The 25716-nt window shown below is 41.5% G+C and overlaps 1 protein-coding gene across 1 annotated transcript in view; it reads left to right on the plus strand.

Annotated features, from left to right (window-relative positions):
• The first annotated feature begins 8862 nt into the window (after window positions 1–8862).
• The window catches only part of sema4c (sema domain, immunoglobulin domain (Ig), transmembrane domain (TM) and short cytoplasmic domain, (semaphorin) 4C), a 329257-nt gene continuing 312403 nt past the window's right edge, over window positions 8863–25716 (plus strand). The window contains exon 1 of the mRNA XM_034171121.1: window positions 8863–9314. The gene's annotated coding sequence lies outside the window, so the exon portion shown is untranslated. The remainder of the gene's footprint in view (window positions 9315–25716) is intronic.

Consider the following 25716-nt stretch of genomic DNA (forward strand, 5'->3'; position numbering starts at 1 on the left):
GAGCTGTTGCTCGTGTATTGAATGTTCATGTCTCTACCATAAGCCGTCTCCAAAGTCGTTTCAGAGAATTTGGCAGTACATCCAACCAGCCTCACAACCGCAGACCACATGTAACCACACCAGCCCAGGACCTCCACATCCAGCATGTTCACCTCCAAGATCGTCTGAGACCAGCCACTCGGACAGCTGCTGAAACAATCGGTTTGCATAACCAAAGAATTTCTGCACAAACTGTCAGAAACCGTCTCAGGGAAGCTCATCTGCATGCTTGTCGTCCTCATCGGGGTCTCGACCTGACTCCAGTTCATCGTCGTAACCGACTTGAGTGGGCAAATGCTCACATTCACTGGCATTTGGCACGTTGGAGAGGTGTTCTCTTCATGGATGGATCCCGGTTCACACTGTTCAGGGCAGATGGCAGACAGCGTGTGTGGCGTCGTGTGCGTGAGCGGTTTTCTGATGTCAATGTTGTCGATCGAGTGGCCCATAGTGGCGGTGGGGTTATGGTATGGGCAGGCGTCTGTTATGGACGAAGAACACAGGTGCATTTTATTGATGGCATTTTGAATGCACAGAGATACCGTGATGAGATCCTGAGGCCCATTGTTGTGCCATACATCCAAGAACATCACCTCATGTTGCAGCAGGATAATGCACGGCCCCATGTTGCAAGGATCTGTACACAATTCTTGGAAGCTGAAAATGTCCCAGTTCTTGCATGGCCGGCATACTCACCGGACATGTCACCCATTGAGCATGTTTGGATGCTCTGGACCGGCGTATACAACAACGTGTACCAGTTCCTGCCAATATCCAGCAACGTCGCACAGCCATTGAAGAGGAGTGGACCAACATTCCACAGGCCACAATTGACAACCTGATAAACTCTATGCGAAGGAGATGTGTTGCACTGCATGAGGCAAATGGTGGTCACACCAGATACTGACTGGTATCCCCCCACAATAAAACAAAACTGCACCTTTCGGAGTGGCCTTTTATTGTGGACAGTCTAAGGCACACCTGTGCACTAATCATGGTGTCTAATCAGCATCTTGATATGGCACACCTGTGAGGTGGGATGGATTATCTCAGCAAAGGAGAAGTGCTCACTATCACAGATTTAGACTGGTTTGTGAACAATATTTGAGGGAAATGGTGATATTGTGTATGTGGAAAAAGTTTTAGATCTTTGAGTTCATCTCATACAAAATGGGAGCAAAACCAAAAGTGTTGCGTTTATATTTTTGTTGTGTGTGTGTGTGTATATATATATATATATATATATGTATATATATATATATATAATTATGAACGTTATGAGTGCAATGGTAAGGGCCCCTTCACACATGGTGCAAATTTGGTCGATTTGCCCAGAAAGTGCGCATGAAGCAGGAATTGTGTGCAAAATGTGTAATTTCGTAGCTGCCTCCCACACCTCATACATCTGTTGCTACAACTATCTGTGCATACCAGCGACTGAAAGATGAACATCCAACACCGCTCGTTTGGCACTTAGAAAATGTGTGGCCCTTTGTACTATCATCACAAAAACAGTCTGCAGTCACTGTCGAGCTGGATGTAAAATTTGTCTAAGTGCCTCACGACTGTGAAATTGCCGAGTGTACATGTGGCGTGCCGAGTGTTGGCTCCCCCCACAACACATGTATGCGTGTGTTTCACGTGCTCCCCCCACATCTTGGTCTGTGTGCTGACAGGACAGGGGGCATGGCTGGCTTCCCACAGCTATTGGGACATCTGCAGTTGTGGACATTACAGCTGGAGCACATGTCCCGTGTTTTGACGGACACGCGCTTGTGTGGCAATACATAAAAACATATATCGCTTTTGCGATGGGAGGAGAAACGGGCTGTCAGTCCGTTTGGACATGCAGCAGGCGATCTGAATGTCACGTCTGACAGGACACACGTGTCGGGCTGTGAGCAGTGCACCACATGACCAGGACAAGCCAACAGTATGACAAATGCACCACTTTCAGTCACGTATCACCAGAAATACACCGTACCAAACAATGTTTGGTTGGTTATCGCAGCGCTTTTTTTTTTCTAGAAAATATGTTTGTCTGCTTGTTGATTTTACCCATTTCATGCTCCTGTAGCACAGTGGTAAAGTTTTTGTCTGGTAATCAGAGTCTGTGGGCTTGAATCCTGTGGTGTTTTTTTTTCTTCTTTTTATTTAACTGGCCCTTCATGACTGTATGTCTATGACCATGGGTCATCTACAGAGGAACAGAGGGATCATATTTGTATTGCCTGCTTGATAAATGTGGTGTTTTATATGGTGTGTGGGTTTATTTCATTTTAAATACGTTCATCTCCTTCCTCATATCAGCCAGGTTCCTGCTGCTTTCATAGGACTGTAATTGTAGCTCAATGGTAAAGTTTCTGACTGGCAATCAGAACTTTTGGAAGGCATGGGTTCGAGTCCTGTGGGTGGTATGTAATTGTTATTTTTATTTTTGCTGGATTTACACGCTATTTTTGAACCCAAGATGGCACCGTGAGTCATGTGACTGATTTTTTTTTTTTTGACTTGTCATGTCGCTGCTCTCTCAGTTAAGACACACTAGTGTAGGGAAGCTCCCAAATGATCTATGATGTTACTGTCGGTCTTAACCATGGTATCAACTGTCGCTGCTGTAAGTAGTCTGTTCGTTTGAAAATTGATCCTTCAGAGGAACTTTTTTATAATTTTTTTTTCTAGACAGCACAAATTTTGATTGTATGAGTAATGTCATATTATGAATCTCCTATTTAAAGTCTAACAAATAAAATTATAGTGATGCCAGTGAAAATTCTATTCTAATTCTAAAATTCGATGTTATTAAAAAGCTCAGTGGCCCTGTACCTTTTAAACATTTTGAACACAGCAGAAACAGTTGAATATTGTGAAGTCAACACTGTGAAGTTCTAAATTGAGACAACTTTTACAGGCCTTTAGGCCAGAAAGCTGCTTCAGCAGCCAGGAAATAAAGAAAACCTTCATAGGCAAAGAGCAAATCAAAGCTTTCCTGTAATGAAACTCTTATTTATTCAAAGTAGGTTGTGGAATAGGCAGCACAACACATCAATAAGAAATTGGAGCTGAGGTCAGGCATAGAAGTCACACATGGCTGCTTCTCACATAATACAGCTGCGGCCTGTTTTATCCCACTTTAGGTCCAAACAATTCTTCAAAATCATTTTCATGGCTCTTTTTCATTTCGAAGCATTATCCACTGGGAAGGTAATAATAAATGGAGACAAGGTCAAGGTCAGCTTTGGATTGCTTACTCAAAATGCTTTATTCAAATTTCTTGACAGCTGTATTTAAACACAACTTTACAATATGAAACAAAAACCTCACATTTTCACAAGTTTTTTTAAGTGGCATGTGGCTGTGCCATTCCTCCTTTTCATCACCAAGCTGTTTTTTGTTTTTTGGGGTTTTTTTTACCACAGTGCAGAAAAATGAGTCCAACTTACAATTAGTGTCCTAAATCCAAACTCATTAACTCTGCAACCAAACAAATCTCTGGCAGCCTGTCGACAACCTGATGTATTTTAGAGATTATGAGTATTGTAATTCCGCCTTGTTTATTTGGTAATCTCCCCCTGTGAGGATTTGGTATCTTCAAAACGTTTCCATTAGGCGCTGCACAAAACCAACCACTGCAGGCGATTTAGCGTCAGCTTTGGCTGAGAGGTGAGAGACGTACTTACTTGCAGACTGTGGCAGAGTCGGGAGGCTTTTCCAACAGTGAGAGAAAATCCAGAAAGCACGCTTAAGATTTTGAGACCTTACAAAGAGACACAGCCTTCATTGTTGTTGGATTATTCATTTTAGTTATTGTAAAAGGTGTTGTATGGCTGGGGGTGCCTGGCTGCTTTTTGTTTCTGTCTTCTGTTCTGTCTTTTGTTTTTCCTTCCAGGTGGCTTGCGTTCAGGACTGAGTGGCTGTGTGGCTGAGCTATCAGGACCTCACCCTGATCACCTGAGGCTGGTCATGTGCAGCTCGTCAGGACTCACAGCTGTGGTGCATCTTTATGGATTGGGGCATGGTTGCATTTAAGTCTGGAGTACACAGTGTGTATTTGCCAGAGACTCGACCTTGTGACCAGACGGGTGAGATCGTCGTCTCGAGAGCCATCTCATCATCATGGATGCAGAGACCGCACCAGGTTTTGATGCCATGGTCTGTGAAAGAGGAGGGGGTGAGGTCTCACGCTCGTCAGCACACTTCCTGAGGTACTTTAGGTTTTGTGACTAACATTAGTACAGTCAGTAAATGTGGTGTCCCTCACACCTTATTATATTGAGCTGTTATGTTAGTCGTTTAATCAGCTTCCACTGCAGTGGAGAATGTGAACTGGGTGTTCCATGCCTGCAGGGTGGGAAGCTGATTAGTGATTAAGCCAGGAAGTGTTTTCTGTTTATGTACACCTTTGAGTGGTCTCTCTGTGTGTGGAGTGTGGACTCACATGATGGTTTCTTCTTTCACAGACTCGGTTTGTCGCGGCCACCTGGGGGGTGTCGGCGGGGTCCTTGGGTCCGAACTGTTTCTGGCTCCGGACTGTTTGTGCTGCTGGGAGCGCACCGTATTTCCACCTCGCCAGACCGCGCACTCATTTGTTTGTAATTTAGCACATCACTGTTATGTTATTAAATTCACTTATCTTTTGTACCGTGCTCTGCTTATTTTATACTGGGTCTTACTTCAAACGCTGGTCGGTTCTCCGTCCTGCATCCGACACATAACAAAAGGCTTCATGGTGCCTCTGTCAACAATTTCTTTTTACTACAGTAAAACTTGCACATAATGGATTCACATGGACCAGCAAATTTTGTCAATTCTAATCAAAATCTGTTATACATATAAAACAAACAAAATCCGTTATGTGTATAAAACAGACAAAATCTGTTATGTGTATAAAACAGACAAAATCCGTTATGTATGTCATGGATTAGTTACAGCCAGGAAGCACCAAATGATCTACGGGGAATCTCAAGCTCCAAGAAGGCTCACGTATTTCCTTGATTAAAAGCCTGACCTTGAATCGGGACCTACCTCATTTAATGACTGGGTCAAAACTTCATCTGAATAAAATAAACGCCTGCCTTAAATAAGCACCAGACAGTATGCACATTAAAAAGTTTGTGTGTGTATATATATATATATATATATATATATATATATATATATATATATATCTCCAAGTGGTGTGCAGGGTATGGCTTTGATCACTCAAAAACCAGGGAGAGCTGATATTTGCCATTTGGTATTTTGGGTCAAGTATGAATGCTGCGAAAACGAAAAGTTGCTTGGACATATATTTTTGGAGAAATGTAATTTTAGATAACCAGTACACAATGGACATAGTGCTGCAAAGCACCATGGGAGTTTGGGGTTTTGAGGTTTTAAATGTTGTTATTGTGGTCCATCTTAGTTTAACAGTGTTGTTAGTGCTTAATTGATTGTGTTTTTTGTAGTTTGATTGGTTTAGTAGTTATGTTGCTCTTACCATGAGTGAGTTAAGTCTCATGTTGTTACCATGAGTGAAACGCTTAGTGGTTTTAATGTCTTCCACCAGTCATTTTTTTTTTGTCAAATTAAAAGCACCTGCTTACAGCAGCTGTGCGTGCATGCAACTTCAGTCACAAATTGTGGACAGCTGACATTTGCTGTTTGGCATGCTTAAGTATTTTGGCCAACAATGAACGCTATGAAAATGGAATGTCGATAGGACTAATATTTTTGGAGAAGGTACAGATATTAGCTAATAACACTTAACAATGGGTGTTGCTAACTACTTTCCAGACTCACACGCCATTCCAGCAGAGAGAGGTAAGTCAACTATATATTAAAAGTGTTCTCGAGATGGATAGATTTATTGAATCATTAATGTACAACAACAGTAAATAATGTTTCTTGTCGCTGACATTAAATGAGCGAAACTCCTCACTATCTCACCATGTCATTGAAGTCCTTCAGAATTTTTCAGTAAAATGGTCCTGGGGAGCATTAGTATGGCTAAAACCCTTCAGCTTCTGGGGGAGTTTTGCTCCCCCACCAGGGCCCTCTTGACCCACCACCCACCACAATGGTCTTATCCCCCCCCCCTCCCCCCCCCACAACATTTTAAGCATTTTTCTTTATTTGCCTCTCACATGACAGGAAGCTCCTCACCATCTCCCCATGTCACTTAGGTCCTTCAAACTTTTTGTCAGTATAATGGTTCTGGGGTGCATTAGCATGGCTAAAACCCATCAGCTTCTGGGGGAGTTTTGCTCCCCCACCAGGGCCCTCTTGACCCACCACCAATGTAAGCATTTAGCTTTATTTGCCTCTCATGGAAATACATTATAGGTCCTTCAGACCTTTTCACAAAAACCCTTCAGCTTCTGTATTGGAATGGGTGGGGACACAGGCAATCACAACTTGATAGCAACAAAAGAGAAATAAATTTGATTCAGAGGAAATAACTTGGTAGGACATATGGCCTAGAATAAAATATTCTTAATTCTGTATGTTATTTTCACACTTACACAAATAGTCTGTGTGTGATTTAAATAATATAGCAGATTCTCAATCAATTTTGATGTTGTTGCAGATAACAGATGACAGAAATGTGAGTGGCGAGTTAAGTGACCAATTTCAATCAATCAACATTTATTTATAAAGGGCTTTACAAGATGGTGTCCAAAGTGCTTTACAGTGAAATCAATGATTCACAAAAAATAAAACACATATACAATAAAGTTAAAACAGTACATTAAAACAAATAATGTCACAACACTACTAGGTATTAAAAGCCAGCTTTCTTTTTTTTTTTTTGCTTAAATTGAAATTGTTTGGGCACTACCCACTACTTACTTTGAAATCTGAGATGTTTTTGGTTTGCTGACTCGGTTGCACATCCAGGTACTCTGTGTGTGAGGTTTTACCAACAGCAGTGGAGCATGTGATGGTGCCTGTCCTGCAGAAAAATCACGGCCTTCTTCAATGATGCAGACATTTTTTCTCTGTACAACTGCTTGAAGAAAGTATCGTCTAAAAACTGGCAGCAGGTTTTGGACTTGATTTTAACCCTCTGTGGCCGACGCTGTTGTATACGACGGCTAAGACCAAGCTTTACTAAATTATAGATAACGTTTTAATGATATGAGATAGAAACTTACTTTTTTTTTGCTGAAAGGTTAACTCCGCGGACTTTCGAGCCAGCCATATGCCATCTTTGTACTCCTCATAGAAGCTGTGTGATAACGTGCGCAATGTGAGTGTCCAATTGGAATTGGTTCGCCGTCACATGGTTTTCCAAAATCCAATCATAGGGCAGATTCACCTCACGTGAAAAGCCAAAGATTGTTTTCAGGAGTGATATGTTACTAGTTGGCCCGTTTGAATAGCCTTCTGGGTGCTCCAATGAGTACATACTATTAGTATATACTCAGTGCACCCTGCACCATTACGCACAGCGATCAGTGAAAGCAGGAGCAGACGGAGAGCCTCTGATGACAATCTCATGTGCTCAAACAATCAAAACTATCAATGGACAACAAAACGCATAGACCATTTTGTATACATTGTTCAAAATGTGCATTTGTGTTTACTGTTTGAACCTTTTTGTTGTACAGTCTTTCACACAAGACCTCAAGTTACCTTTATAAAGTGTCAAAACAGTTGTTTATTATAGTTTTGAATATGTTTTGAATAAATGTGTGGAAAATTATTTTTCGCTTTATTTTTTCCTAGCCCATTTATGATTGTAAACCTTTATTACACTTATAAAACACAACAAACACATATATATTCTGAAAGCACAGGTCGTCCTGAAAAAAGAGACATAAAACTTGATTGTGGGATGCAGGGAGAGCTGTTAACAGCAATAATAAAACATTTATGACAGGCGAGTGAACTGTCCAAAAAATGCCCTCGGACCCTAGAGGGTTAAGTTCATTTTCAACCTGAACAAGGTCCAGTTGTTTGTTAATAACAGCAGCCCATTCCACTCACCCTCCTCCACCTTGCTGACGTCTGACTCAAAATGGTCATCATTACACAAATACATACCACCTGAGAATGATTAAACCCAATAAGTATTCAGGTTGATATACAAGTGAGGTCAGTAGTGGTTAGCACTGTTGTCACAGCAAGAATGTCATGGGATTGCTTCCTGCCTGGCTGTTTCTGTGTGGAGTTTGCATGTTCTCCTCGTGTTTGCGTGGGGTTCCCACCAGGTGCTCCGGCTTCCTCCCACTTCCAAAGACACTATACTCCATGCACATGAGATGAATGACGACTCTAAATTGACTGTATGTGTGTGTTTCTGTCTATATGTGACCCTGCGATAAGACGGCGTTCTGTGCATGGTGTACCTCACCTCTTACCCAATAACTGCTGGGATAGGCTCCACCTCTCCCGTGCACCCACTTTGACCCCTTTAAGGAGCACGGAGCAGCAGCCTTAGGTTTGTTGCTGGCTCTTCAGCACGTGAGGTCAAAGAGGTCCTCGAGTAAAAACAGCCTCTTTAAATTCTGGACCACCGTGCTGCCCAAACAAATGCTTATTTGGCTGGAGGAGCCTCTTACAAGCGGCCCTGTGAGTGGCTGCAGGTCAGACTCCAGGCTGAGAAGCACTTTGCCGAAAGTGACCTCCGCGCTCGACACAAAGAAACGACCTCAATGAAGCAGACTGACGGCTGCTGGGGGCCCCCTTGTGTTTGAGGGCCCTCGTTCAGAGGCTAAAGGGCGGAGAGCTGTTTTTTTGTTATCCTCTCGGGTCCCTGCTGTGATGCGTACTGCAGAAGCAGGCTGGGGGGGCGCACATGCTGCAGCGCGCACACATCATTTCCAGTGGAACCTGGCACCGAGACGCAGCGCCGTCACCGCTCCGACGTGTCCACGGACTGCTCAAACTTCTATAGGTGTGTGCGCGCGCGCGCGTGTGTGTGTGGAAGGGGGTGAGAGGCGCGCACACTTCCGCCCAGATAGCGGATTGAATTTACGCTCTCTGTTGTTATCCTTTTCTCCTCCTCCTCCTCTGGTTTCGTGTTTCAAAGCCCTGGGAGGGAGTTTTTACGCGCAGCCAGTCCGTCCGTGTGCAAACTGAATGACAGGATCAAATGGCTCCGCAGCGCTGATATTCTTTAAAAAAGAGATAAAACAGGGTGAAATCTGAAAGGACGTGGGATAAATTCGAAGTAAAACTGAACGTCAAAGCGGAGGTAACGGAGGAGGACACGGATTCTGGATCTGCCGTCGGAGAAAAGAAAGCGCAGGACGCGCAAATCACCGCAGCATCGTCGGAGCAATAAGACGGTAAGTTTGGAGCTGTTATTCCTCAAACAGGAAGCTTGCTGCTCTCCAACTGTTGCGACCGAGCTTTTTTTTTTTTTTTTTGTCTTCGCGATCAGTCGTTTTCAGATCGGTTTGGTTTCGTGTAAACGCGCCGTCCTGCTGTTCGGGGTCCGTTTCGGCTGCACGGAGACCAAACTTTGTTTTACGCGCACTGCGGGCAAAAGCTCTGGAACCGAATCAACTCCCGACGGCTTCACACGTACGATGTGGATCCGCTGCTCCAAAATCAGTTCGAGCAACTAAAAATCTGCGTTCGCATCAGCCGCTGAACCGACCTCAGTCCCAGTATTTCACATACGAAGTAATCAAATCTGATCTTTATTGCGCAGTGTGAACACTCTAAATCAGATTCTTTTTCATGTCACCTTCGATCCATTTGCATATCTCAGTGTTCGCAAATCTGTTCTTTTTTTGATTTTGCCACATCTGATTAGATCTGATCTGATCACTCTCAGCAGATCAGAGAGAAATGCTGATTTCAGTCGGCTGTGTTCACATACCAGGCTAAAGTGTCTCGAAACTATGCTTTACCTGCATGAGGTACTATGTAAAGCATGAACACACAAAAACTGATTGTTTTTGGACCGCATTTGGGCCACTTTCACATGTGGGGTTAGATCTGAATGCAATCTGATCTCCAGCAATGTGGAGCAAGAACTGTAAAATGTGAAGTTTTCTTACTGGTGTAGGAATACACAGTGATTTTACATACATACACGCACACACATATTGTAATAAGAAAGTATAGAGAATGAATGAATCAATTTAATGTGACTGATCTGAGAATGGTCAGATTAGACAGAGGTCACTTAGAAGTAAGAAAGTAAACCATTGCGATAAAAATAAATAAATAAAAATTCAGATGTGACAAAAAAATGTGCAATTTACTTCAACACAGTCTGTAATGTAAATGCAACTCATGGTCGAAAAGATTTCACACTGACCAAAAAAAAAATGTTTCTGCCACATTCAGGTTATGTTCACCAGTAATGTGCACTAGCATAGGTTATGTTCACATTTCCTCTTGAAGTGAGTGAAATAATTTTTTCTTTGACACATTGTTTTTGCTGGACTTTCCAAATTATGTTCATAAGTGAACCGTATCTGATGTGATGTTTATCACAGTCATCACACTGACAGCGGTCAGATGCAAATGACATCTTGGACCACAAATTATTTCACTCACTTCAAGAGGAAATGTGAACATAACCTATGCTAGTGCAGATATTTACTGTTATGCATTTCCTTTGTAGTTACTGTAATATTCTGTGATTTATTATTCCAAATATGAACAGGATCCATAGTTCATGCTGTTGGATTGTGCTGCTGTGGCACCTGCACTTCAATAAAATATTTATATGAATATGTGAACCCTCACTCGCTTCCATTTCTGTACGCGCAATAAATCTTTCGTCTTGTTGCTCCAAGTTGTGCCGTTATGAGCGACACTCCAAATGTAAGCCCTTTTACAAACTGTTAATAATCCGGTGACTCAAGGTATTAGAGGGCTTTTTCCTCCTCCTCCTCCTGCTTTTTGGCCTTAATGAAGTAAGTATTAGCTTCAGCTGAGTGATTATTGTAATTACTGAGGAGGAGGAGGGATGGGCGTCCATAGTGGACAGTGTGTAAAAAAAAAAAAAAAAAAAGTGGCGTCTGAGGCGAAGAGTGAGTGGTTCTTCTGTATTTTTTTAACACTCAAGATGGTGCCGTGGGATCTTAACCAACAGTCTGCACCCAGTAAACACTAGAAAACCTGCAAAGGGTTCTAGGAGCGGTTTGTAGAGTTATTAAGACGTGGAAGGGAGGTTGTGCCGTCACTGAGTTATTTGCATGAATGTGCTTTAAGTTGATATTCATCTCCTTCTAATGTGCTGTAATATTATCTGTGGCACTTCCTCACAAACTTCATCATAGTTTCTTTTTCATAAGGTTGCTGCGTAGGCTGGGATGCATATATAGGCTTGCTATGTCTGTGCCGCCACGTCGTTTGTATTGATTTAAGGAATATAGCAGTTGAGCTCAGAGTTGTTGCCGAGCAACTTTGCAATGTACACGGGAAGCGGAAAGGATGCACTGGAGGATAATCCCGTTAAAACTCACTTCAGTCAGCTTTTAATTTAAAGTCGGCCAACGTGAGTTTTAAAAACGGTCATTAATATAATGCAATGCTAAAATGCCCTCGGACACAAGAGCATAAAAATAGGAAACAGAATGTGCCCTTTTGACCTTTTAAAATAGGTCAAGGTTGGCCATCTTTGAACTTGTCCAAGGTCTGTTTCCCAAGAATGTTCCCTCTGAATTTGAAGATCCTGGCATTAGTAGGACTGGACTTATGCTGAGCACAGACAGACAGATGGACACAAAGTCTTCGCAATACCCGATGGCCATATTTAATGGCCTCGGGTAAACATTCATATGCGTCAGACTGAGGATTTTTTTTTCCATTGTTTTTTAGTATAACTATGTTAATTCTTCACACATTTTTATTTTGCTGAATCACACCTGTATTTTAGTGTCAATTTTGCTTCATGTCAATAATATGCAACAATCTCTAGAGTTTCCTAGTTTTTGCCAACGGAGGTACTATGCTCTCGGAAGTAAATCACACAAATACACTCCCAGTTTCAGTTGAATAGGAAAGTGTCCAGACCCCTGAGTGGTGCTGTAACTCGAGGTGAGTTCATTATTAGTGAACTTCAAAACACAAATTTGAGTCAGCGTGTCGTGAGTCAGCTCCGTCTGCAGCTGATCCCCGGAGACGGCGTGGGAAGACCAGCAGCTGTGTGTGTGTGTTTCTCCAGGTACAAGTGGAGTTGTGTCAGTAAAGGCATCCAGCGTAAAACTCGTAACAAATCCCAAAGCAGATCGGCTAGAAACTGGGAGTAACAAAAAGACCAACAAGTGGACACCTTTAAGGACCAGCACAATGCTAGCTATCGTGTAAGCTAGCTGTGATAAACTCTTACAAAAATCGGTCACTGTCATTCAGAGTTATTTGCAACACACTACTGGATAACTTTTCAAAATGCTTGTTAGTTTGTTGTCAGAGCAGCAAGCATACGAGCTAGCAATCTAGCTAACCTATCACAGACCATAGAGATGGAAAAAACCTAGAGTGGACATTGAGCTTGTTTCTATGATATGTTTGGCCACCATCTTGTGTGAGGAATGGTGTTCGGGTTTTTGGGTGAAAATTGATGATTGGAAATGGGCTCCTGTAGGCGCCTCTGCAAGTTGTCAAGTGATTTTGCTAACAGTGTTTTTGTGCTTTGAAATGGAATAGTTATAATTGTGGTCATTTCAGTGAAGCAATTGCTTCTGTTGTCACCCAGGTTTAGTGTTGAGAGCATTTTGAAATTAAAGAAGGAAACCTTTATGGGGGGGCACTCTATCTCAGTGTGTGTATGTGTGTGTGTGTGTGTGTGTGTGTATATATATATGAAAAATCTTACATATAAGTTGATGTCTTCATCAGATCATGTTTGTTTTTGCCTTGGGGTTGATCACGTTTGTTCACGGTCGCCACAGCAGATCCAGCGCAGATCTGCATTGAGATTTGGCACAAGTTTTATGGCCCAGTCACATGGCACTTAACGAAGGGTGACGAAGCCCTGATGAAGGAAAAAAAAACAATTCGTCAGAAAACGTTGACGAATGAGCCGACGAATTCCAATCACCGAATATCCAACGAATCATGAGCGCAAAATGAACGAAGGATAAACAAGACGTTGACGCTTTGAACGACAGCTGAAACCGAAGCTTCGATGCTTTGAACGACAGCTAAAAACAGCGATCACTCACCAGCCCGGTAGGTGGCGGTAAATGGTACCATCCGCCATTGAATACGAATGAAGAAGAAGACCAACGAAGGCCACGCCCACACAAAGGCGAAATGTTTGAAACGTCCGTACATAGTTGATGAAACGTTCTTAATGCTATATTTACTGTATGAAAACGTTTAGGTCGTCGAGGCGTCGTTACGTATTCGTTAATTACTCGTTCAGCTGTCGTCATGTACGTTCAGCTGAGGTGAACGAAGAGTGAACGAAAGGCTAATGTTACCAAAACTAACCAAACGATAACAAACCATCACAAACGACGGCGAAACGAAATACGGACGGTTTTCGGTGGTGTTCGTTGAAGATTTTCGACAGTTTAAAAATCCTGACGAAGTGACCACTGCCAGAATGAAGCTGACGAGGGTTAAACGATGCCAACGAAAGTCCAGATTTCTTGTTTCGTCAGGGCTTCGTCACCCTTCGTTAAGTGCCGTGTGACTGGGCCTTTATGCTACATGCCTTTCCTGACACAGCTCCAGGTTTACCCAGAGAAACACACACACCACCTGTTGTTTTTCAAAGAGGTCTCCCATCCAAGTACTAATCAGGACCCACTCTGCTTATCTTATCTGACGGGCTGAAGCTCACACAGAGCAGCCGGATCTTTACAAAATGATTCACTCTTTCGTTTGTCACGTCATGTGTTTGATTATTCAATTCATGTTAACAGAGAAGTCACAGCATTGTGACATCACCAATCTTTTAGCTCCGCCCATTACATTAATAACCACTAATAAACTTCACATTACCAGACTCTGCTTTGGCCATAGAAGTTTTTTTCAGTGTGTAAAGAAAGATCTGGTTTTATACGCAAGCAGTTGCAACATCACCCATCTAGGTTAATAACCATGAATAAAATTCATGTTACTAATCCCGACTCTGGCTGTGGTATTTTTCCCAGTATGTGGAGAAAGATCCATTTTTATCCCGTTTAGCCGTTGCACCACACAAAGTGTGGCCCCAGTTTTAATGCCTCCATTGAGAGCCACGGCGCTCCTGCTGACTCGATGTCTTCATTGTTCGACAGACAATGGACTCCACATCCTGACAGCCAGCCTCCTTCCCTCACACCATCCTCATCCTCCTCACACGCCGTTAAAATGCATACAAATGAGCACATGCCTCACCCACACATCAGCGCTCACAGACCTGCACTCATACTGATTGTTTGACATGGGTTCCAGCATCTGTTTTTGTGCACGTATGTAAGAAAAATGGTGCATTTTGTCAAACATTGCATCACAGCTGTGACATCGGCACTGCACCAGATGTCTCCTGTCCCATGTGTTTGTATGCGCGCATGTGTTTAATTGTCAACTTTGTGTCACATGCATCACGTTGGTGCAACAGATACTGGAGGCCACATGGTGAGCAGCTGAAAGGATGCCAAAGTCCCGTGATGACTGTGTGATTTCTGATTCTGGGAGTTAAAGTGTTTGCGTGAACCAGTGGTTCTCAAACTGAGGGGCGGGGCCTGCACAGCCCTTACAAGAGGAAACGCATGACTGTGAAGTGAATGAAACAACATGAGGTTCCTCCAGTGATTTCAAACAGAAGTTAAGAAATGCCACCTTTAGGTGACACGTGACCCCGCTTCCACCCTGCCCAATATATATATATATATATATATATATATATATATATATATATATAGTATAGTATATTGGGTATAGCTCAGTGAATGGTCAGAATAGCTGATTCAAGCAGTTCTTTTTCCCAGAAAGGCAACACAGATGATCCCAGCAAACACCACTTCTGATAGTGCACATTGGCGGTAAGCAGACAGCGATAAAGCAGATTTTCGATTGTTTTCAGTGAGTTAGATGAAAGAAGATTCTGTTGTCGCTGGCTGTGGGAGCAGCAGCCACACACAGTGATGGCACATACTGTTAAAAGTTAAGCGTTTTTAGCTTTTTCTGCTTGTCACAGTGACAAGAACAAGCCACAGTACAGACTATAGAGGGCTATACAGGTCTTGAGGGTTATCAAGCCAGTACTTATCCCCAGAAACTGAGGCCTGAAGCAGGAGAGAGTCCACAATTCCTCTTGAATGGTACACCAGTCCATCACAGGTTACTTTCCAGCCAAGACTGATGCCCATTTACATCTGGGTGGACTGGGATGATGCAGATGAAGCATCTTGACTAAAGGCACAGGTAACCTGAAACAGACACACCATCCCTGGTCTATAAGTTAGTAGTCCAACTTGTATGCCATAGAGCCACCTCCTCTGCTGTTGGGGATTATGGCAGTATGTTCTTGGTGAGTGCTAATTTCAAGAATGGTTGGAAAATACCTTTTCATGCAGGTGGTTGGCTTAATTCCTTTCTCACAAGTAGTTGCCCCAAGTTCCAGAAAGAGGTCAGTCACTTTCTACCTCCTTCAGCCTAATTCACGTGGCAGCATGTCTAAAGAACTTTATATCAGTGCTCAAATGACCAAAATTGTGTTATACAGATTTTCATCACTGAATGAAAGGACAAAAGGCTGCGATGATGCTTTGATTTTAAAAATACTAATAATTGCAAAAAGTTGTGTTATTTTGTGGAGAGGACACAATGAGCCACTTAGAGTCATTCAACAGAAAAATAATTAACTGTTTTGATAATGAGTTAATCACATTTTGGTCAAGTAAAGCCAAAGTTTGACTTCCATTTTCTCAAAAGTGAGGAGTGGCTTTCTTTCTGGTCTAGTTGAGATAAAATTGTTTTAAACTGTACCAAGGCCAGTAAACTGGATTTTACTGCTTTCAAACAGCATCAAGCATGTTTTTTACTTTACTGAACCCTGATAGCATCTTATTTTGTCCACTCTGAAAGCAGCAGACAGAAGTCAACATCTTAAGATAGCTCTGGTCTGGTATTTTACAGGCAATCTGTTTTTTGTTTGTTTGTTTGTTTTTTACCAGTTACACTGTTGTGCAACTCTTAAGTGTTTTTGAGCCACAAATTACTCAATTATCAATTATATTTTGTCGAATACTGGATTATTGTATGGCCAGCACAGATAAGACATCTCTGTGGGTGCAGATAAATGTATATTTTTCAATATTCTAGACTATTTATACTGCAAAAAAGAGCCATTCAAATTGTTCACAGTGTTGGGTTTCAGGATCATAAGAATTCATTAGTTTTAACATCTAAAATACTCAAACTCAGTGACATTATTGAATTGCAAACAGCACGGTATGTATAAAGTCAGAAATAATTTATTACCTAGGAACGTACACACAATGTTTCACAATCAAGATGGGGTATAGTTTGATGGGAACTCTGAATTTTAAGACTCGCAGTGTTCAAAACAAAATGAAAAGACTTATGATATCAAGCACAATTTCAATTTCAATTTATTTTCATTTATATAGCACCAAATCACAACAAAGTTGCCTCAAGGCACTTCAAACAAATAAGGTCTAACCTTACCAACCCCCAGAGCAGCAGTGGTAAGGAAAAACTCCCTCTGATGATTTGAGGAAGAAACCTTAAGCAGACCAGACTCAAGGGGGTGACCCTCTGCTTGGGCCATGCTACAGACACAATTGACAAAACGAATGCACAGGAAATTTTGGGAGCCCTAGTCCTGCACAGGATGGGAGGCCTGCAGAAGAAGACACCACTCCCATCTATGGATGGAGCCACACTTCAAACAGAGAGAAAAAAACAGAATCAGGCATCAGAAAAACAACAAATACAGTATAATTTGTCAGCATTAAGCAACAAGAAAAACAGAAGAAATAATCGCCGGCCACTAGCCCTAAGCTTCAGTAAAAGACCCAGACTTTAGATAAAGTTGAGACCACGGGCCACTCCGTTTCCTAATAAAATAAATTTAAAAGGGTAAAATGCATAGTAACATACTATGCCAGTATGCTAGCCATTCAAAGGGAAAATAAGTGCACCTTAAGTCTGGACTTGAAAGTCTCTACAGAATCTGACTGTTTTATTGACTGGAGTGCAGGAGTAAATCTTTGGAATGGTTTGAAAGGGGAACTAAAACAATGTTCAAACATCATCCAGTTTAAAAAACAAATATTAACAGGTTAGTTTTACAGGTACAGAGAGGAGGGGGCTTAAATGACACTGGTATCTGGAATATGTCTATAAATACTCGCTACTAATTATACAGTACAATTCATGCATGGATATTTATGTATATGTGTACGTATTGTATACATTTTTGAGGATGTGTATATGTATGAGCATGGCTTTATGTGGATATACTGTATTGTATGGTTGTGTGTCTATGGACCAATGTATATGTCTGTATATATAGATAGATAAATAGAAGTTGCTTTATTTGTTTAAATTGTATTCCATATTTTGCATTTAAGAAATATTTCTGAAATTATGTTTTTATTATAGAAAATCGTAAATAATATAAATATTTAATTACTTAATTAATTATCAGGAGGTTAAGTGTATAATTTTGATGGTGGACAAGGGGTGTCCTTTTGAACATTTAAAATAGAAGCATTTCCGCTTCTTCTTCTTTCTGCATGTTGAACTGGCACAGGTTTTACAGCAGGTGCCCTTCCTGACACAACTTCACATTACATGGAGAAATATGCCAGAGGTGGGGTTTGGACCAGGAACCTTCTACACTGAAACCAAGTGCACTCACCAAATTAATCTTAATCTTGATAACAGCCCCCTAGATCAAGATTAAGTGATGTACTTTGTGCTTTAGTTTTTATAGACTATAATACATTGTGTTTGAGTGTTCACGTCAAATAAAAAAATAAACTAAACTGTGTTCTTGAAAAAAATTCTAACATTTTACAAAACAGCAGGACACCCAATAGATTGTCTACCTCTGCAAAGGTGCAGTTTGAAATCATCAATACATATATTCTTGATATTGTTGGTGAATAATTACATTGCTTTTCTATCTATCTGTCTGTTTGTTAGCAGGATTGCGTCAAAACTACTGCACGGATTTTGGTAAAATTTTCACCACAGATAGATATTAGGCCATAGACTCCATTAAATTTTGGAGGTGATCCAGATTCTGGATCAAATTTCCCTTCATATAGGCTTTGAAGGATTATGTCAAAACTACTTCACAGATTCTCACCAGATTTTTGGAGGCGATCCGGATTGGCGGACATCAGAAATTTCCGATTGCTCTTGTTTCACAACTTGATGAGAATTCTTAAAAATACACTTCTTCTTTGTCTTCTTTATCTTTCAGCTGTTCCTGTTAGGGGTCGCCACAGCAGATCAATCGTTTCCATCTCACCCTGTCCTCTGTATCTTCCTCTGTCACACCAACCACCTGCATGTCCTCCTTCAACACATCCATAAACCTCCTCTTTGTCCTCCCTCTTCTCCTCCTGCCTGGTGGCTCCATCCTCAGCATCCTTCTCCCTATATACCCTGGGTCCCTCCTCTGCACATGTCCAAACCATCTCAATCGCGCCTCTCTGACTTTGTCTCCAAACCGTCCCACCTGAGCTGTCCCTCTGATATGTTCATTCCTAATTCTTCAAAATACACAATACTGCAAAAAAAAAAAAAAAAAAAAAAAAAATCTCAATGAAGCCAACAGTTGCAGTCCTGCGAGTTTCTATTTGATAAAATATATATTGTTAATTTGAGAAGAGGGCTGTGTTTTTCTGGTTTGACATCAGGTTTTTGAGACTCACTGGTACAAAGCTCTACACAGATGCTCCTTCCGTGTTCACTTTTGCTGCGCTGTCAAAGCGCGTGGATCTGAATTTGCTAATGATAATGTTTTATGAAGGGGAGAGGCATTATTTCACATAGCAACAGTTGATACGTCAGCTTCCTGTCAGATTTGCAGAAGAAGTGAAATCCCATCGTTTTGATTCTCGGTTCATTCCGCGTTTCTATCATGGTGTTTGAAAAAGTCCATTTGATGGGGAGAGTTTCTCCTGTTTTTGTTTTGGTTTGCAGTAGTTCAGAGCGTTTTTGTGTGTGTGTGTGTGTGTGTTTTGTGTTTGTTACTGAGGTGGACGGAGTTCACTTCTCTGGTCACCCACCTTCTGTTCTCACGGTGCATGAACAGACTCAGCCGACTTGTTGTCAGATGTTGCACAGTGTGTTTGTGTTGAATGCAGATATGGTTCACAGCAGGCCAGATGCAGGGTCTGGAGGGCAGGAGAACATGGGCAGAGGAGGAGGAGGAGGAGGCCCACAGGAAGAGGGATGTTTACAAGAACGTCATGGTGCCCAGGCTTTGCAAAAGTGCAGAGCAAAAGTGATGCAAATCATGATATCTGTGAGCATTTCCATTATCGGAGCATGTTTGTGTTTGCGTGCATGCTGAAAGAAACTCTACGTGCACAACTGCAAAGAACATGACTCCATAATGTGAAACTGTGCTCACAAATTCACACACTTAGGTTTAGAATTTTTACACTGTACTTCATTGTCAAATATTTTTGGATAAATTGATTTAATTACAAACATCAAATTAGATTAAAACATTCAAACAGAGCCTCCTTCAGGTTTTTATAACTGTGCTATTGCATGTTGGTGCTTATTGTGCAGTCCTTTTGTTTGCCAGTGGGGGCAGCACCACAGACAGTTGCAGAAAGTTTAGCATAGACGAAGCCCAGAGGAAGAAGCCAGCAGTTTTCAGCCTGTTAGTGTGATGGAGGCAAAGCGGATCGCTGGGCATATGTAGTCAGAAAAACTCACTCCTCAAACATCATGACACTCTAGCAACAGATGCTAGAACCTGTTGTTTTAGCCTCGTGGTTAGAGTGCCTGCCTCCTGTCTGGGAGATTGTGATTTCAATTCACAGCATAAATTTTCATATGCAGCAATTCATCTGTGTGTTTTAATGTCACCACGACCACCTCGGTTTTATTCTTTGGGCCACCAATGGTCTATATGCATTGGACAAAGCATGCGTGATGTTTTCATGCATTTTATCGATATCGATACCATTATTGATTCTGCTTATCAATCCGATTCCTTATCGATTCCCTTATCGATACCTCCTGTGAATTTTTGGTGTGCTACAAGTAGGCTTTACAGGTTTTCTATGTTAAGAACATTTTATTGAGTCTTAAAGTAAACAAATATGAAACTGGTCACTGGATCCCTGATCTCTGGACATAAATAAACTCTATGTGGTGGGTCCCTGATCTCTGGACATAGATAGAAAAAAAAATCTGTAGTTTTTGTCAAAAGCATTTCCTTTCAGACATTAACGGCATGGATGTCTCTCCATACGTCTGAGCTGAGCTCAGCTGGCTGCTGGAGTCTGCAGTCTTGGGCTGCTGCACGTCAGCCAGGACGTCTTATTTTGGGAGGAAAAAAACCCATTTTGATCGATTGCAATTTATTGTTTGTATTACAAAGTTTGGAAAGAGGTGTCATTTGATTTAAACGGCAATTCGCTTTGAAGTTATTAATTCCGAGGGGACTCTATCTTTCTAACTTGACTCGGCGGCGCAGCGTTTGGAACAACAGAACAGACCACGATTCTCGTTTCTTTCTCGCAACAAGACAGGAGTCCCATTTAGTCACTTTACTCCACACAAAAGTGACTCACGATTGACATATTTTAATGGCTTTGAGAGGGGTTAAGAAGTGGAGTTGCCGCTTCTGAAGAGGAGCAAAGCAAAGATCCAATGAAGCAGCGGATCGAAGCACTGCTTCATTGGTTCAAAGTTCAAAGCAAATGACTCATCGACTGTTAAATTAGTTGTCAATGGTTTCAGTGGTCGACGTAGTCGTGACTAATCGACTAGTCGTGGCAGCCCTAGCGTTGACATGTTGAGAGCCCCAGAGCCTCCCACACTGATTCACGGTGAATTCATTCCTGTTTAGTGTATCAAGAGGTCAGGTGTGGGTGGATCAGTGTGTGATGAATGAAGGCTGAACACCCTTTCTTCGAGTCCTCTTTCTTAGAGTCCGATCACCTCGGTTAGCTGGCTAGCCCCGGTTTGGGTGTTTATTAAATCATATTTTTGGGGACTGCACGGTGACTCTCCTAACAACTTTCTTTAGTATCGACATATTTTACATATGAAGCTACTAACAGCTGCTAAAAGTGCTAACACCCTTAGCATCCAACATTAAATAAGACGAGAGTTTCACTTAGCACGAATATTGCAGCAGAGGCATCTTAGACAATCGGTTAGGACGTATCACCACCCAAGAAGCCATATTATTCCAGGTGTTTGTAATAAAATGTTGCAAACAAACAGACAGAACCACCACAACTTCGAGTACCCGTATCCAGGAGACTATGCATTATGGTTGTCTGCTATGAGAGGCAGAGATGCTGAGCTCTGCTGCTGTCACTCAAAGCAACCACACCCACAATTATACAGAAATTCATGGCTTAAAACATCTTAAACAGTAGTTAGCACTATTGCCTCACAGCAAGAAGGTCATGGGATCGATTCCCACCTGTGTGCTGTCTGTGTGGAGTTTGCATATTCTCCCCATGGTTGTGTGGGTTTCCTACGAGTACTCCGGCTTCCTCCCCCCAAAAAACTTTGTCATAATTGTGTTTAGAAACCAGTCACCATTTCTTTTATTATACATCTGTGTAGTTAATAAGTAAAATAATCTCCACGGATGATTCGCTCGTGCGCGCACGTAAAATAAAAAGAGAAAGAAACTCCGCTCACCGCTGCTGTGGGGCTGCTGCTCACTCCAAAAACTCTGTCATAATTGTGAAATAAAGGACAAAAGAGACATAAGTCCTGCTCACAGGCTGCTACCAGATAGAGGACATGTTCCCATCTTCAGTCAAACTCCAGACATCTCCACGTTACTACATATTCAGTCCCTGATTGGTCATCATGGCGCGACAAGACGAAAAAGTTCAGATTTTTGAACTTGGGGAGGAGGGCAATGCGACGTGATGCGACGCAATATCGCGCCACAAATGCGACAGTCGCTCAAAATCGCTTCACTCGCGTCGCTTCATTCGCGTCCATCGCGTTGCGCTGCATAACTTGGCGCCAAAATGCGTCCTTACATAGGGATTACATGGCAACCTGTCGCTGCTGTCGCTCGCGTCTCGCCCAGTGTGAACGCGGCATTAGAACTACTGTGACAATATGTGAAGTGCAAAAAAGTTTACAAAATAAAACTGTATCACACCCACCACTAATTCATTAATTGGCACATTTAGAATTTTCATAAATTAAGCCCAGAAATCACAAACTTGTTTCTCTGAACATGTACAGTGTTTCCTGCCTCCCATACAAAGTGTATTTACTTTCTAGTGGATAAGTGAATTTTATTTTTCACACATTCCTTGTGCAATGCATTTTTAAAAAGATTAAAATCCTGCAGTTTGAATGGTTCAAAGAAATGTTGGCATAGTTTGAAATTAGTTGCAAGAGAAGAGTGTGAAGAGGCTGCCTGTGGTATTTCACTCTAGTTTCCAAAATTCTACTCCAAAAAATGTGATCTGTCCTTTCATGTGAACTATCAACATTCACTCATTTTATTCTGAAGGGAAAAAAAAAAAAAATTAATTTACATTCTACCACACCACAAGAGTCTACCAGCATTCAAAGACAGCTCAGAACGTACCAAGGCAATGGTTGTCAAAAACAACTTTCTGTGGTTGCCATGGTAACTGACAAATGTAACACCCTACCCACCTCTAACCAGGAAATTCTGACTTTAATTTTAAGACCTTATCAAAATAAATTATCCAAGTATAAATGCTGCATTTGAGCAACTTTGTTCAAAGTTTCTTGAAACCTTTTGTAAGAAATTCATCAGTAGTCAAAAAGGATTTATGTAGCTAGGATGTGTCACTGCTACTGGATGGAGCTTCGGCTGTGGCAGATGCCATGTGTACATGAACAGCCTAACATGAGTCAGGTCATTACACCCAGTCGCTCATTATGTGGGAAGTTTACTTTGGGGCACAAATTGTTCAAACCTTTGTCATTTCAACAACTGTTTAAAGTCCTACCCATATGGATTTTTGTTGGGGAGGGGGCAGATACAATACTGATGTTAAGGAGTAAAACTTTATGATCTCTTGTTGCTAATGTGACCACGGGGTGATGGGGTCCCAGCCATGCATGGCAGCATTGCAAACAACGGTGTCAGAGCAGCGTCTGGCAAACTATGTAATGACACTATTTCCAACAGTCAGTGTTTTTCTGTATGGTTTATTAGTTAAAAATAAAGTTTTCATATCAGAAAAAAATAGCGCAGATATATTTTTGCAAAAAGCTAATATCGGACGGTATTATCGCCAGCTGATCTATCGGTTGCGCTATATAGGTTTTTGTTGTTTTGACTTTAGGATGCTGTGGTTTTTGACCCAGACATGTTATATAGAATGTGATGGTGTCATCAAACAACAGAATGACATTATTGAATGAAGATTTCTTTTTTTTTTTTTTTTTAAATTGAATGAAGATGTTTTCGTGGGTTTGTTTGGACGGTTTGTTTATGTTTGTGTTTTTAAATCAGGAGAAATTGAGCTAACTGATGTGCAACTTGGCAAAGTCGGTTAGTTTTACTAGCTAGCATGTCATTAGCATGTCGATAGCTCTAAAATAGATGTACTGAGCTTGTTTTCAAAATAAATCATGTTTTGATGCTAATAGGTGTTGATCAAGCAGCATACAGACAACTATTGAAGGTGTGATTTATCAAATAATTTAGCCTTTTAGTTGTGACATAAGGGCCCGGTTTGATAAATCAGTCTAATCTTGTTTACTGGACTAAACTCACTTAGTCGACTCATCTTTTATATCCATTGCACAAATTGCTCAGTCGACTAAAGTTTTGCCTTACCCAACTGAAGTCTTTAGCCTGGTACAGAGGAGGCTAATCTTATTTAATTGACAAAAAAAAGGCAGCTATCATGTGCCACCACTTGATGGAGGAGGAAGGAAGGAGCGGGTGTTCTGGGACAGGAATAAACCATTGGAGATGTTTAGGGATGCCAAAGTGGACTCAGCTATGTTTCTAAGAGATGGACCAACCAGGAACTATACAAACCTGTTGCACATTGGAGGTGTTTCTTGGCAGTGGCACTTACGAGGCCGCTTTACCGTGAAAATCACTGCCTAACATAAGATGGCTAATCTACAAGTTTTGCCGTCGATGTGAAATGGAGATTAGATGGATCATGTTGGGTGACTAAGTAAGTTTAGTCGACTAAAACATTAGGCTGTTTTATGAAACCTGACCCTGATATTTGTCTGATTAGCTCGGCGATGTCAATGCAAGAAATTACAATATTAACAGCTGTTCACAAGTGTCCACAATTGTTTCAAGTGTATAAAGTATACTGTATAAAATCCTGCAGGTCGAAGTCCCACCTCAATGAAACAGCACTTCTCTCAAGCTCCTTAATAACCTTTGTGCCTTAGGGGGAATCCAGTAGAAAACATGACCCGATGGCATACATGTCAACCTATAGGGATTGTCCACAAATTATACGGATTTTTCCGAGTTTCAGAGTCATACGGACGTACAAATAAAGTCTTATGGATATTCAGGGTTTTCTGTTGTAAATTTATTTTACTGTTGTTTTTCTTAACTCCGCGGACTTTCGGCCAGCCATCCACCATCTTTGTACTCCTCATAGAAGCTGTGTGATGGCGTCCAATCGGAATTGGTTCACCGTCACATGGTTTTCCAATAGCCAATCGTAGGGCAGAGCAGTCTCAGATGGTAGGGCCAAAGATTGTTAGGAGCAGTGATCTGTTACTCTGTGAGTTCTTGTTTCTGTAAAAACAGAACAGGAGTGTGACACTATATTCACGGGAAATATATTGAGTTTGTACAAAATACCTACAATGTTAGACATTGATTTTATTGACAACAAGCAATTTTCCTGTGGAGCAAGAGGATTTAACTGTGGAGGACTTCCACCATAAAAGAGCCCATGGAGATCCCTGGTGTTAGTTATTAATATATGGACAAAACCCCACTTATGTGATACCCGTATGTGGGTGTGTGTACTGTAATAAAACTGATTTTGGTGCGATTTGGAGGTTATAAGGATTTTGTGTTGATTTTATGGATTTTATCACTTGGTTATACAGGTGGACCCTCAAAGGTGTTGACATGTATGCGATGGTGCACACTGTGTCTCAAAATATAGATGTGACCTGTTTTATCAGCAGTTAGCTGTTTCATTGTTTTACAAATGTCTCACATTTAATATGGCAAAGTTCTGATGTTAAAACATGATACTGGGTGCACACACAGCTTTTTCCCAGTGGCTTTAAGGCCTGTGGGGAAGTTTCCATCAGGCACAAAGTGATGATCCAGTGGGGTTTTGGCACTGGCCGCGATCGCTCTTCTTCCGAGAAGAGAAGCTTTTGCTCTTCTGCACCTTATCCTTTCCTTTGAGCTCTCTCGCTCACTTTATCACAACCAAGATTTTTTTCTCTTTCTTCCAATCTCTCACTCGTTTTGCCTTAACACACGAATTCTAATGCGGTCAGGTTTGCATTGCAATAGTGTAAGCACTTATAGAATTGTTCTTAGTTGAACTGTGCATTCTGCACATTGTGAAGGAAAACTGTGCTCGAGCAGAGCAAAGTTGTAAA

This window comes from Thalassophryne amazonica, chromosome 5, assembly GCF_902500255.1.
Source record: "Thalassophryne amazonica chromosome 5, fThaAma1.1, whole genome shotgun sequence".
NCBI lineage: Eukaryota > Metazoa > Chordata > Actinopteri > Batrachoidiformes > Batrachoididae > Thalassophryne > Thalassophryne amazonica.